Raw genomic sequence first — 15,165 nt, 5'->3', positions numbered from 1 at the left:
CACACCCGGCCAGGCAGGATTTTTGATACATTTTGCTAAATTTTTCAGAAACTAATGAACTTATATATATCCCTATACCATTACTTATTTCCCCATACCCTCACTAACAAAGAGTATTTTTTTCTTTTCACTTTGGTAATATAAAGATAATGTTTGATAGATGATAGATAGATAGATAGATGGATAGATAGATAGATAGATAGATAGATATTTTTGTTTCATAGAGAGCACAGGGATGGTAGGCTTTCTAAATCCTTGCATACATGAGTATATCTTCATAGTTTTATCAGTTATAGATTTTAGAGTCAGTAATAATCTTCTCTCATACTTTGAAGGCATGGCTCTAAAACCTGGCATTGCTGATCTTAAGTCTGACATTGACTTACCAGTGGTTCTCAACCTGTGGGTCGTGACCCCTTTGGGGGTCAAATAACCCTTTCACAGAGGTCGCCTAAGACATAACAGTAGCAAAATTACAGTTATGAAATAGCAACAAAAATTTTGGGGGGTCACCACAACATGAGGAACTGTATTAAAGGGTTGCAGCATTAGGAAGGTTGAGAACCACTGACTTAGACCCTTTGCCAGTTACCAGATTTCTTTCTTCCCTCTGGAAACTTTTTAAAAATATATGTTTTTATTGATTTTAGAGAGAGAAGCATCAATGTGAGAGAGAAACATTGATAGGGTGCCTCCCATGCACACCCAGACTGGGGATCGAACCCACAACCTGGGTATATGCCCTGACCGGGAATCGAACCGGCAACCTTTCAGTGCATGGGATGATGCTCAATCACTGAGCCACGTTGGCCAGGGACCTCTGTAAGCTTTTAGAGTTTGGGCTTTGTGTTAGTTGGTTTTTGCTAGATTAAGATACGTAAGAACTTCAAAATCTAAGTAGCTTGCAAGTACTTATTTCCTGCTCATGTTCCAGGTCAGTGGCTATGGTCCGGCCCCGCAGTTTTGCTCCAGGCTGTGGTTCGAGAACAGGGCCATGTGTCTTCTCAGTTGAGACCCAGGCTAAAGGAGCAGCTCCTATAGGGGATATGCCCTCCTCCTACGCAGTAGGCGCAGGAACAAAGGCCTGCTGGAAACATGCAGTGCCTCTGGAATCTTCTCTTCTGGAGGGGCAGGTCATGTCTGCTCACAGTCTGTGCCCAAGGCAAACCACTGGGCCAAGACCAAGCAAAGTCCACCTACGTGGAAGGAAGATTTCACCTTGGAGTTCTGAATTTTTTCTTAGAAGTGTCCCGCCATGAATTCATCTCCTTAATTTTTATAAAAATATCTTCTATAAAACAATCTAGGGGTTGTAGCCTTGACTCAGCACTGGAGGGACATAAGACAGAGGTGAGCATCTATAGCAGTAGCACAAAAAACCTCACATTTGAATCTTGACACTCGTGAGTGTGAAAGTCCTTTGACTCCTCTACCAATGGGGTCTTTTCACTCCCACTTTCCCCATGTAGCAACTGTCCACCTGCATCTTCTCCCTTCTCTCTGCCCTCCTAACTGTCCCCCGCGCCCCCTGAGTCTCTTCCGTTCTTGGAATTTGGGGATCCACATGCTGGAACTTGAGCAGGAAGCGGCTGGCCTGACAGAAGAAGATTACACATGCCTGTCTCAGTTATCTCGGCTGCCTAACAAACCACCTCGAGACCGTCGCTGAGAACAGCACCGTGTTATCGTGGCTCTCGGTTCCTGGGCAAGCTGGAGCAGGCAGGGTGGCGATTTCTGCGGGTCTCCTCCGGGGGTGTCCGGCTGCGGCCGTCAGATAGTGAGGGGCTGAAGCACGCGAGACGGCCTCACTCGCGTGTCTGGCCGGAAGGCTGCGCGGCGATGGGACACCGGGGAAGCCTGCATCTCTACCCCTGTAAGCTCAGGGCAGTTCCCTTTCAGGCGATCTTTCCACAAGATACGTCTAGCAGGACTTCTTACGTTTGCACAGGGCTCCAAAATACGCAAAACCAGAAGCTGCCAGCCCTCCTTGAGCCTAGCTCGGAACAGGCAGGGTATAACTTCAGCCGCGTCCTACTGAGTCCTAGGGCCAGCCCAGATTTAGCGTCGCGGGGGACTGCACAGAAGCATGAATAACAGGAGTCCTGCTGGGAGCTGGACTACCCAAATGCCAACATGGGGGGCTTTGTTCTATCATTCTGTTAGAGGGAACCTCTGTTTTGTGTCGCAGGTTGGGTGGGGGGAAATAAACACTTGCAGCCAGATGTCGTGTGCCAGGTGTGAGGGAAGCAGGTGGGTGTGGCAGGTGGGCGTGGCTGATCCGTCTAAGTGCAGACGGGAATGGAACTACTGTTTTCCAGCTCCCTATTAGTAACTAGCATTTCCAAACCACCTCTCTTGGATTCTTCATGGCATATCAGCTTTCTCCAGAGCCATAGCTCCCTGTCCACACACCAAGCTGTAGCTCTTTCCACAGTCCATCATCATTTAACCTCTCCTCACTCACTCGCTATCTTTCATAGACCTGTTGAAGTATTTCATCTGTTGTGGCTTCCCCTCCAGTTCTCTTTGTCATTTTAGGTTTCTCTGAAGCTACTCAAGCAGAAAGCCTGGAGTCTATCAATATCTCTGCTTAGAAAGCACAACCTCATGTAAAAGACAAAAGGGAAATAGCCAGTGTTCAAGAAACCATCTCTTCCTCTCCCTGCGTTCCTTTCTTGACCCACAAAGTTACATCTACACTATTTTGAGTGTTGGGAATGAGCCTCCACCCTTTCTCCCACCCACCTCACCCACTCGCTCTCTGAAGAGTAAGTCATCTGTTGGATAAGGTCAGGAAAAGGGTCCGATGGGTGGCCAGGTCCCTTCTTCTCCTTCTAGAGAATTTAACTCAACAGAGCTAAATTCTCTCTCTGTAGCAGATCATGTAAATGAGTCCAGTGTTAGCACAGAGCAGTGAAACAGCCTTGGGGGTTGTCTCTGAGGTGACTTTTTCATCTAGAAAGGAAAGTGATACTATTACCTATTTCTGATTACATTACTCTTCAATTTAATTAAAGATGTATCAAAATATATTAATTTTTGTCCATCCAGAGCTTAGGTGCAGAGTGCTACAAGGGCTATACTGGAGGGATGGAGGGATTTCTTGGTTTGGGTGTGGCTTGAGCCAAAAGAAGTGTGATATCTCCCAGTAAACAGAACACAAGGGTTATGCATAGTTATGTCTAAGTCTTTCTAGGTATATTTTATTATCCACAAAATGCAAATAAATATTTCCAGAATTCAGAAAAAGGAAAATGTCAAGACAAAATACAACAAAGTACCTTGACATGAGATTGGCTCTGAGGGAGTTTTGAATTCCTGGTGGAGAGAGCCTGAAAAATAACTAGACCGAACTTGGTTTGGGCAAACATGGGCTCTTGGTGCCTCACGGGTGATGTTATTTATGACTGAATAACTCGGACACGGAGAGAGATGCTGACATCACACTAGCTGCCATTGTTTTTTGCCCTCTCTGAGAGGAAATAGGATTTCCCGTAAGAGAAATTGATATTCCCACTATTGACCATCCTTCCATCAGATAGAGAAAGGCCGAAAGTGCTTTCCTTGCAGGGTGGAGCCGCAGATGGCAAAGCAGGCCAGCAATAAAGCCAGCAAGGTGGGGCTGGTGTGGACACTGCAGACGGGTCTGCCAAGCTGCTGCCTCAGAGTGTTTCTCTCCCTTTGTCCCCAAATGTTCTGTAATGCTTCATTTAACTGATTGCCAGGTGTTTATGTACAGTGAGAAATTAAAGGGCTTTCATGTAGATGTGATAGAGCAGCCAAGAAAAGAACAGTCAAGGGATAATAGCTAAAGTGATTATATTGGAGTAAAAAACTAAACATTTGTAATAAGGAGCATTCAAAATCCAGTGGTCCAAACTACAGAGAATTGACTTCTCTGTCACCTAACAGTCCAAAGAGATAGCTCCAGAGTAGCGGACACCTCTGCCCCACACAGACACTCAGGGGCCCGTATTTGATGCATGTTGTGCTACTCTTGATCCGTAGCTTCCAACATCAGTCTAGTTATCACCATTCAAGCCAAAAGGAAGGAAGAAGAGGGAAAGTGAGGACCAGGAACTTCCTGTTAAGAAAGATGGAAAGATGTCATCCTATTCATGTTCCGTTGCGCTTAGTACACCTAGGAGCAAGGGAGGCTAGGCAGCACGCTCTTGGGCTGGGCAGGGTGTCCCAGCTACATCTTTTTTCTGTGGAAAAGTGTGTTTAGATCTTGTGGGACAGCCAGCTTTCTCTGCTGGTCACAGCAGAGCCCAGGTGATGCCAGTGGAGTGGTGAGCTCAGCAAGGGGCCACGGGCACAGTGTGGCTGCTTGAGAAGTTGCCCAGAGTGGACGATTACAAGAAAAACCTATTCAGAGCTGGCCTGAGACAGCAGGGGAATCTCAAAAAGAGCTGGGGAACACTTTAAAGGGGATTCATTTAAAGCAATAAGGTTAGTCCGGCCAATATGGCTCAGTGGTTGAGCGTCGACCCATGCACCAAGAGGTCGCCAGTTCGATTCCTGGTCAGGGCACATGCCCAGGTTGTGGGCCCGATCCCCAGTGGGGGGCATGCAGGAGGCAGCCAATGGATGTTCTCTCTCATAGATGTTTCTATCTCTCTCCCTCTCACTTCCTCTCTCTCTCAAAAAAAAAAAAAAAAAAAAATCAATAAAGGAAAAAAAATAATAAAGCAATAAGGTTAATGGGGATTGATTATCCTAATTGGAAAGATGATTTTTTCTTTGCTTTTATTGAGAGGCAGTGTACTAGAGAAGAAGGAGCAAGGGGCTTAGAATGAAGAGGGCTGGGTTGAAATCTTAGTTCCACTTGTTATTTAGTAACTTTGAGATTAGGCGTCTCATTTTCAGTTTCCTCATCTGCAAGCTGATAAGACCTTTCCCCTTTAGTTTGCAAGATTGTTGGGAGAGTCAAATGAAAGGATTTTAACATCCTCCATAAATTGTAAAATGTTGTGCAAATACAAAACCACTCCTGATAACAATAAACTTGGTCTGTCTTGCTATGAAATAACATAATACAAGAACCTAAACAAACAAAACTCTGCTTCTGGTCCTTTGGCAATCTCTCCTCTGCAAGTGAGAGCTCTGGGCGGAATGTTATCGTTGGTAGCTCATGCTGCCTCCGACCCATTTTGGAACAAGGCAAGGTTTGTCTAAAAGCATTAATCACGGATCATAAATCTGAAGGAATGGCGCTCTGAGCCTCTTTGCTCTCCATTTCCCCACTGGATATGTGGACAGGAGATGTTCAGTGTCCAGCCTGTCCGCGCCTTCCTTCCCCAGTTCTCGAGTAAGGAAGGGTCTTTAGAAGTGATGACCTCAACATTCATCTCCAGCTTCAAGTGACCACCTCTAAGAAACAGAACCTCTTTGTAAATTCAATTAAAAAAAAAAAAAAGACAAAAGAAAGAATACTCACCAAATAAACCCCAAACCAAAATGACCATGAAGAAAGAAAAAGAGGTCAAAAATATTTCTCTGGGAGTTTTTCTTTAAGGAACTCTAACATCCTGAACGTACCCCATCATGGACTCACACGATCAGAGCCAGCCGTCAGCAAGCCGTGAGAACGGCCCTTTGCCTCTGTGCCCCGAACTTTGCACACAAACACATTCACACTCACAGGGCAGGGGAACCCATGGCCATTTTGCTTTTCCCTTCACTCTAACGAAACCCCGTTCTCAGGAAACAAGTCTAAGTACTCATTCTTTATGAGTTGGAAATTAGTAAAGCATAACATTTTACTTCTTTTTTTTTTTTTTTCCATGTTTAACAGGAGGCAAAACTTGAAGCCAAGGAATAGATTTCTATTTGTGAAATTTCAGGTATCAATCAGTTGAGTGCTTAAGTGCCCATTTCCCAAAAGTCGCACATAAAAGACATTATAATTTTGTATCTTTGCCAACTTATTAAATAAGAAGTGGAACTTCTGGTTTTAATTTGCATTTCTTTGATTATAAGCTTTTCACATGTGTTTTTGCCACTTTCATGTTTTCTTTCGAATGGTGCTGATTCATGTCCTTTGGTAGCTTGGTAGAAAGATCACTGGGCAGGGAGTCAAAAGATCTGGGAGTCAGCCTGGCCCACATACCTCAGGCCTCAGTTTCTTTTTTTAAATTTTTTCCTTTATTGATTTTTAGAAAGAGAGGAAGGGAGAGGGAGAGAGAGAGTTAGAAACATCAATGAGAGAGGACATCGACTGGCCACCTCCTGCATGCCTCCCACTGGGGATTTGGCCCACAACCTGGGCATGAGCCCTGACCCGGAGTCGAACTGGCGACCTCTTGGTGCCTGGGTCAACGCTCAACCACTGAGCCACACCAGCTGGGCAGGCCTCAGTTTTTTTACCTATAAAATGAAGGAGGCTGGTTCAGGTAATCATAGCATTCTCTAAGAGCTCTCAAATGCATGACTGACAACATAATAACCAGTTTTCCATAATTTTTTACTTAAGGATAACCAATCTTATCTATAAAAGTAAAACCAGGAGTCAAAACCTCCTACTGCCCTTACTAGCGTAATAAACAAACGGGAGTGACTCATCTGCAGCCTGCCTGCGTTCCCTCAGCGGAGCCCCTCTCACCAACATCCACGGGCCTAACCTCTTTCAGCTCATTTCAAGGCGAGTTCTTACCTGAGGCCTTTATCTGCATGCATTATGTTTACAGAAATTAGCTTAATAATTGCCTTTCTCAGACATTATCTACTATATTTTCCTTAAGTGTGAGAATAAGGCTACCTTAGATTGTATCTGCACTGTTTAAATACTATATATGAACTCCAGCAGGTGGTTCGAGTGATGAACTGTTAAAACAAGTACCTGCCGCTACCCGATAAAATCCAGACACATCAATAGAAGTGGTGGCTAAAATATCACAATTCTAGTTAAAAACATAATTACTTAAAATCCTATTTTGGGGATGGGTAGAGAGGAGTTACCATGCTTACATTAAGATTTCCTCGGTATTGCCCTGGCCAGTTTGGCTCAGCGGTTAGAGCGTCGGCCTGCGGTCCAGAGAGACCCGGGTTCAGTTCCCGCTAAGGGCACGTACCTCGGTTACAGTTTGTCCTCCGCCCTGGTTGGGTCCTGCGGGTGGCAGCCACTCGATGTGTCCCTTTCACGTCGATGTTTCTCTCTCTCTCTCTCTCTCTCTCTCTCTGCCTCCCGCCTCCCACCCTCCCTCCCTCCCTCCCACTCTATCTGAACAAAATATGGAAAAGTATCCTCAGGTGAGGATAAAAAAAAAAAAAAAGATTTCCCTGGTATAGATTCTATCTAGTAAAGAGGTAGTTAACTCATTCTAGACGTAAAGGTCCAGAAACTCTAGACTATTTCCAATAAGCTCATGCATTATTGACAGAACTAGTCATGCATTATTCTCAATAAATTGTTTCTTCCTGGTTTTTATTGTTTGTTTGGAAATATTTCTAGAAAATATATGTTACACTTGTCTGTGTAATCTAGTCCAGAATGAAAGAACCAAAGTTAGGAATGACATTGACAATAAGAAAGTTAAATTTTAATTAAAGCTAGACTCTCTAGAACTGTGTGGTCCAGTACAGTAGCCATAATGTAAGCTCTTGAGGTGTGGCTGGTCCGGACTGAAATGTGCCTTAGTGTAAAATACACAGTGAATTTCAAAGACTTAGTATGAAAAAAGAGAGTTTAAAATATCTCATTAATAATTTTTATCAATTACATGGTAAAATAATATTTTGGATATATTGGGTTTAAAAAGCGTTAAGCTTGTACTCCTAATTATATATCTATATTCGCTAACATAAATAATACACATATACATACCAAGCTAAATCGTGTACATTATAAAATATTTTAGTTATGATTGGTGTAAAAATTTTGCTCTTACTGAAAATGTTATTAATAGCCCTGTCTAGTTTGGCTCAGAGGGTAAAGCCAAGTGGTTGGCCTGAGGACAGAATTGTCTCAGGTCTGATGCCGGTCAAAGGCAGGTCCCTCGACTGCACGTTCCACCCCCGGTCCTAGCGGTGCAGGAGGCAGCCAATCCGTGTGCTCTCACATCAATGTTTCTCTCTCTCTCCCCCTCCCTCCTTTCCATTCTATCTAAAAATCAATGGAAACGTATCCTCAGGTGAGGATTAACAACAACAACAAAAAGGCATTATTAGTGATAAAAATATAATTAGTGAGAGCAATAATTTTTTTTGAGAGAGAGAGAGAGAGAGATAGAAACATCCCTGTGGGAGAGATACATTGATAGGCTGCTTCCTGCCCCACTAGGGATTGAGCCCACAATCCAGGCATGTGCCCTGACCAGGAATCAAACAAGGGCATCTCAGTGCATGGGACGAAACTCAGTCCACTGAACCGCACCAGTCAGGTGGTGAGAGCAATATTAGTGGATGTGTCACAATTCTAATTTTTTTTTTTTTTTTTTAATCCTCTCCTGAGGACATTTTTCCATTTTTTGTTCAGATAGAGTGGGAGGGAGAGAGAGGAAGAGAGAGAGAGAGAGAAACATCGATGCGAAAGGGACACATCGAGTGGCTGCCACCCACACGACCAACCAGGGCCGGGGACAAACTGCAACCGAGGTACGTGCCCCCAGCGGGAATCGAACCCGGGTCTCTCGGGACTGCAGGCCGACACTCTAACCGCTGAGCCAAACTGGCCAGGGCCACAATTCTAATTTTTGACTTAGCACTTTGCAATGAAGCAATTGAAGGTCTGGTTCTATGTTCAAGTTTTTCAATACATTCTTTTAAAGTCTACCAAACTTAAAAATAATTAAAAAATATGTAGAAATATATTCTTGACTAATCTTACTGAATCATAATACTCACTTTTCAATTCTTTCTAACAATTGTGTAAATGTTTGTTTTTTTTGTTTTGTTTTGTTTTTGTGCCCCTAGCAGGAACCGAACCCGGGACACTCTCGTCCGCAGGCCAACGCTCAACTGCTGAGCCAAACTGGCCAGGGCAATTGTGTAAATGTTTTGTTGAAATTTGCTTAGGTCAATTTCCCTAAGGTCAATCAGTTACTTATGCAAATTAATTGAAACTTATCAAATTCTTATTTTTAACAAGTGTATTTAAAGCCTATTAAAATTCTTCTTTTGTAAGATTTTTAAAACATGCTACAAAATTCTTTTTCCATTTTTTTTTTGTATATGTGCACATATGCAGGTTTTATTAAAGGTTAAGATTATATTGTTTAAGGTTTTTAAAACATTACATAATGACGGAATCCTTTCCAAGTATATGTTTTAGAAATAAATTCTCCAACGTACAAGTTTCTTTCCAAAAGCAGTTACTGTATCACCTGTTTTTCAAATGTCATCTGTGTCTTGAAATGTTGGTCTGGTTTGTTTTCCCCACAAGTATCTAGCAGTTGGCTTATAATGACTGAAAGCTTCTTGTCGTTACTTCAAAGGTCACCATATTTGGAACACTAGGATTTTTGTAAAAGAACGACAGGTAACTCTTCAACAAGGTTGAGAACTTGTTTCAAGGTCTTTGCCTCAAGATAACCAGGAAGCCTTTTCTGCTGCTCATCTCCAGAAACTGGTCAGGACTGGTTGAAAACCGCAGAATCTACTCGCACTAGTTTGAGGAGAAGGGGCTATAGGTGACTAACAAGAATAATCAGATGGGCTGACGAAACAGATCTTTGTGTGAACTTCTCAAGTTCCCACCCAGAGCCGGCTCACCAAGGGATATGCTCCAGGACCTTGCCGCTTTTATCCTTACTCGTGACATCGTAGTGATGCCTCATACCCTGCTCCTTCCCCTGTGTAGTCTCCTTCCAGATCAGTCTCACACAGGCAGGCCTCACACATGGACCAAAATCAAAAGTCTTCAGCATAGCTCTGGCCGGTTTGGCTCAGCGGTTAGAGCGTCGGCCTGTGGTCCAGAGAGACCTGGGTTCGGTTCCCGCTAAGGTCACGTACCTCGGTTGCAGTTTGTCCCTGGCCCTGGTTGGGTCATGCGGGTGGCAACCATTCGATGTGTCCCTTTCACATTGATGTTTCTCTCTCTCCCTCTCCCTCCCACTCTGTCTGAACAAAAAATGGAAAAGTGTCCTCAGGTGAGGATTAAAAAAAAAAAGTCTTCACCATGGCTCAGAGGAGGCTCGGAAATGTCATTTTTCACATTTCATATTGGGTTAAAAAAAGTGTTAAGCATGTGCTCCTAATATATCTGTATTTACTAACAAATAATATGCACACTAAGTTAAATCATCTGTATTAGAAAATATTTATTTTAGTTATTGGTACAAAAATTTTGCTCTTACTAAAAATATTGTTAGTAATAACAATGTCATTAGATGCTCCCCATCTCATCACAAAGTATGATATAAATATTCCACTAAATCCACTTAAGTAGGTTTACCTAGTCTATGATATTCCACAAATACTCAGTATGCTCACAGACAAAGAATGAATGGAGATTCCATTGTCAAATTGTCCATGTCATGGAACCCCCTTCTCTCAGATGTCACAGTGAAAAATTCGCGCTCTCTTATTTGTTTGTTTTAGCTGTTAAGATAAGGTAACATTCAGCTGGGAAGAAACTGAACTGGAAGAACATTCATCTCAACTCCACAATATTTCATTCCCAAGTGTCTCCCTTATAAATTCTTGAGAATTTCCTGAATTTAGAGAAATACTCCCCTACATACTAGTTTTATGCTGTGACATTCTACTCAGTGAAGTTTTAACTTTGAGAAAAACAAATTTGGTCAGAAAAGTATTCTGCTTGGTTTTCTACTGGAAAAAGACCCAAAGGATGGATTAAGTCATCCATGCAAACTAAAATGTAAATCCCAACCAAACCACACCCAACTTCCTGTGTAGGAGAGCAGAGCTGAGGAAGGGCGGCCAGGGCTGCAAGGAGGTAAGAAGACAGAGGAGGGGAGGCAGGATCACATGTGTTGAACCCCTTCATCATTTATAGAATATGAATAAGAATATGGAAAAGGGATTTGAAGAGAGGTAAAGAAAATCCCTTGCCTATCTTTACCCGCCAAGCACAAAGTCATATCTTAACAGAAGCTGACAGTGACATTCCAAGAAGGTTGGATGGAGGTGGCCACCAAGAACAGTCACCTCTCACCTCCTAAGAGCTCTGGCCCCTCCCCCAAGCCCCCAGAACAGGTGGCTTGGCTTTTTGCAAGAGTTGTCTAAATAGCCAGTAAAAGAAAGTGTGTGTTTACTTCTGAAGAAAGGGCCTGCTGTTTTATATGATTATTTTTAATTAGCTGTTTTCTAGGAGTTGATTAAATTTGGAAATAATTGCATCTTGGGGACTATTTAAGAACCTCAGATTGTAAACCTAGGGCTGCCTCAGGAATTTGGGGATGGGTTGTCACCTGTTCTGAAAACAAACATCCTTTGTCTACAGAAGAGATAGTGGTCATGCAAATTTTTTCTGGTTCTTTTCTGCCTGGAAAGAGACTCCCTTCTGGACGACTTCTCTTTTTTTCTCCCTTTTCTTGTATGAAATATGCAAAACACATGCATGAACCACCAGAACAGCAAATTATGCCGCCTGCAGATTGCAGATAAAAATTGAAATATGACAAGAAGTTAAAATCTGCCCTTGGAAGAAGTGTGTAAAAGACAATTTATTTGCATGATGATATTATAAAAATTGTAATAAGTCCAGGATGAGAATTCAAATAATTATGGGGGAGGGGGAGACTGCTGGTTTGAAAAAATTAGGCATGAATAAACAAGAGAAATAGTTTAAAAATGTAGAATATTTAAGACTGGGATGTGAACTTGTTTTATAAATAGAAAAACTTAAGACTTTAAAAATACTGTTAAGATCATATGTCTGACCCAAATTTACAAAGCACTTTCACACCATTACACTATCTAATACTCATGACTATGAGGTAGGGAGAGAAGTTATTATTAGACTCACTTTATGGATGAAGAAATTGGAGCTCAGAACCGTTTTGCCCAAGGTCATACATGAGCTTTAGTTGGAACCCACACATGCAGGTCTTGACATTCAAAATTCCTGGGCTCTTGCCAAAGTATCCCACTGCTTCTGTTCTGTTTCTGAAAATATTATGAAACTAAATAATAAGTTAATCATAGAGCAAGCTCCTTAGTTTATTCTATTTACTAATACAAATTTAGAAAGGTGTTATAGTTTGGTGGTTAAGAGCATGGATAATGATACCACTGTTTAGCTGTGTGACCTGGGGCAAGCTACTAAACTTTTCTCTGTCTGTTTACTCATCCGTAAGACAGGAATAATAAAAGCACCTACCTTAAAGGGGCTTTGAAAACAATACGTGAGTTAATATATGTTAAGCTATGGGCTCACAGTAATCATTTTTAAAGTGTGAGGTATTATTGTCTTTGCAATTAATTTTTTCATAAATGTCCTTTATTAAATTTTTTTTTCATTTTTGATTTTTAGAGAGAGAGGAAAAGAGAGAGAGACAGAGAAAACACTGATTTGTTGTTTCACTTATTTATGCATTCATCGGTTGATTCTTATGTGTGCCCTGACAGGGGATGAACCTGTAACCTTGGCATATTGGGATGATGCTCTAATCAACTAAGCTACTCGGATAGGGCTTTTTGCAACTAATATTTATGTTTTGGTTACTCAAGTAAGCACTGAAATGTGAATTATTTAAATAGCTACATTAAATTTGCAAATTTTTGTTTAGGTTACTTTAATAAGCACTGAGATATTTTAAGCAGCTGTGTATGTTTTGTATTAAATAGCCCCTAAAAACTATACAAATTAAAGACTGAAACCAACCATCTCATTTTATTTTCTCCAGCGTGCTCTTGCCAATTATGAATAAGTATCTCCTTCATCTGATCAAGGATCAGAGCTCAGAGTCAAATTAATTAACCTAAAGTCACAACAAAATACTGCGATTTACACCTACTCTGAACCAACCCAGTCTAAGAATCATGGGGACTTCAATATAATTTTGAATAAACTTTTGCCCTATCCAAAATAATGGTTACACTTGCTTACCTTGCTTGAATACATTTATAGTGTAGGACATAATTTAGCTATCAGGTCTCTTCGGGTAAATGTAGACCTTGTTCCTGCCTCAAGATTTAGTATAAAAACTGACACATATATAGTCAGGAATCACTGAGTCTTCTTGCGTGAGATGCCAGGGATGATCTCAACAACTTCTGAAGCCAAGTGGACAGAATACAGGAACAACTTAAAGGGAATTCCAGGTAAATGAGGGACCATTTGGACATCGAATAGAATGGTAACTGTAACTAATTTTATTAAACTGATAAAAACAGATACTACATTTGATTTTAGTTAAAAAGTAGAGAAGCAATAACTGTAACTGATTTTAGCACACTGAATATTTAAAGTCTATGAAGCCATAGTGATGGGGGAGAAAGGGAAAACAGAAAGGTAGGACAAAGCAAAATTTCGCTGTGTAGAAGAGTATCAGCTAACATCCACCCAAATGAAAAGGCAACCTATGGCACGGGAGAGAGTATTTGCAGACTGTATGTCAGATAAGAGGTTAATACCCAAAATAGGTAAAGAATCCATACAACTCAATAGAAAAATATTAAATAACAAACAATCTGATTAAAATGGGCAGAAGAACTGAATAGACATTTTCCCAAAGACATACAAATGACCAACAGGAACATGAAAAGATGATCAACATCTCTAATAATGGGGAAATGCCGGTCAGAACCACAATGAAATGTCATCTCACAGTCATTAGAATGGCTGTCATTAAAAAGTCAAGAGAGAAGTGTTGATGAGGAGGTGGAGAAAAGGGAACCTTTGTGTGTACTATCAATGGAAATGTAAATTGGTTTAGCCACTATGGAAAATAGTATAGAGTTTCTCAAAAAATAAAAATAAAATTACCATATGACTCAGCAATTTTACTTCTGGGTATATATCTGAAAGAAGCAGGAGCCCTGGACAATTTTGCTCAGTGGTTAGAGTGTTGGCCTGCTGTCTGAGAGACCCAGGTTCGGTTCCCACTAAGGGCACGGTTGCAGTTTTTCCCTGGCCCTGGGGCCCTGGTTGGGTTGTGCGGGTGGCAGCCACTCGATGTGTCCCTTTCACGTCAATGTTTCTCTCTCTCTCTCTCTCTCTCTCTTCCTCACTCTCCCTCGCTCTCCCTCCCACTTATATCTGAACAAAAAAATGGAAAAATGTCCTCAGGTGAGGATAAAAAAAGAAATAAAAACAGGATATCGAAAAGCTATCTGCATTCCCACATTATTGCAGCATTATTCACAATAACCAAGATGTGGAAACAACCTAGGTGTCCGTCACAAGATAAATAAAGAAGATGTGGTATATACATGCAATGGCATCTTACTCAGCCAAGAGAAAGAAGAGAATCCTGCCATTTGTGACTAAGTGGGCCCTGAGGGCACTATGCTAAGTAAGAAGGATAAATATATAAGATATCACTTACATGTGGAATCTAAAAAAAAGCTGAAATAGAGAGTAGAGTGGTGGTTACCAGGGGCTGGGGGTGGAGGAATTGGGGAGATGTTGGTCAAAAGGTATAAACTTACAGTTAGAAGGTAAGTTCTGAAGATCACCCTAAGGCACAGCATGATGTTTATAGTTAACTACTATATTATATACTCAAAAGTTGCTAAAAGACTTGATCTTGGGTGTTCTCACCAAAAAATTAATAAATAGATGTGATGACAATGTTAGCTAACACTATGATGGTAACCATATTGCAATATGTAAATAAATGTATCAAATCAACATGCTGTACACCTTAAACTAACACCATGTTATTTTATTGAGACAATACATCTCAATATAAAAGAAGAATGCCACCCGGCCAGTGTGGCTCAGTGGTTGAGCATGCACCCATGGACCAATAGATTGCTTGTTTGTTTCCTGGTCAGGGCACATGCCCAGGTTTCAGGCTAGATCCCCAGCAGGGGGCATGCAAGAGACAGCCAATTGATGTTGATGTTTCTTTCTCATCGATGTTTCTCTCTTCTTCTCCCTTCCTCTCTCTCTAAAATCAATAAAAACATATTTTTGAAAGAAGAAGAATGCCAGCTAACAAATGTTTAATAAATGATGAAAAGTCACCATATTGCAACCCCAGTGTTATAATTAATTTAAGCAAGAATTATCTAAATCAGAGGTTCTCAAACTTC

Source organism: Molossus molossus, unplaced genomic scaffold (assembly GCF_014108415.1).
Source record: "Molossus molossus isolate mMolMol1 unplaced genomic scaffold, mMolMol1.p scaffold_m16_p_15, whole genome shotgun sequence".
Taxonomy (NCBI): domain Eukaryota; kingdom Metazoa; phylum Chordata; class Mammalia; order Chiroptera; family Molossidae; genus Molossus; species Molossus molossus.
This window is presented reverse-complemented; position numbering follows the sequence as displayed.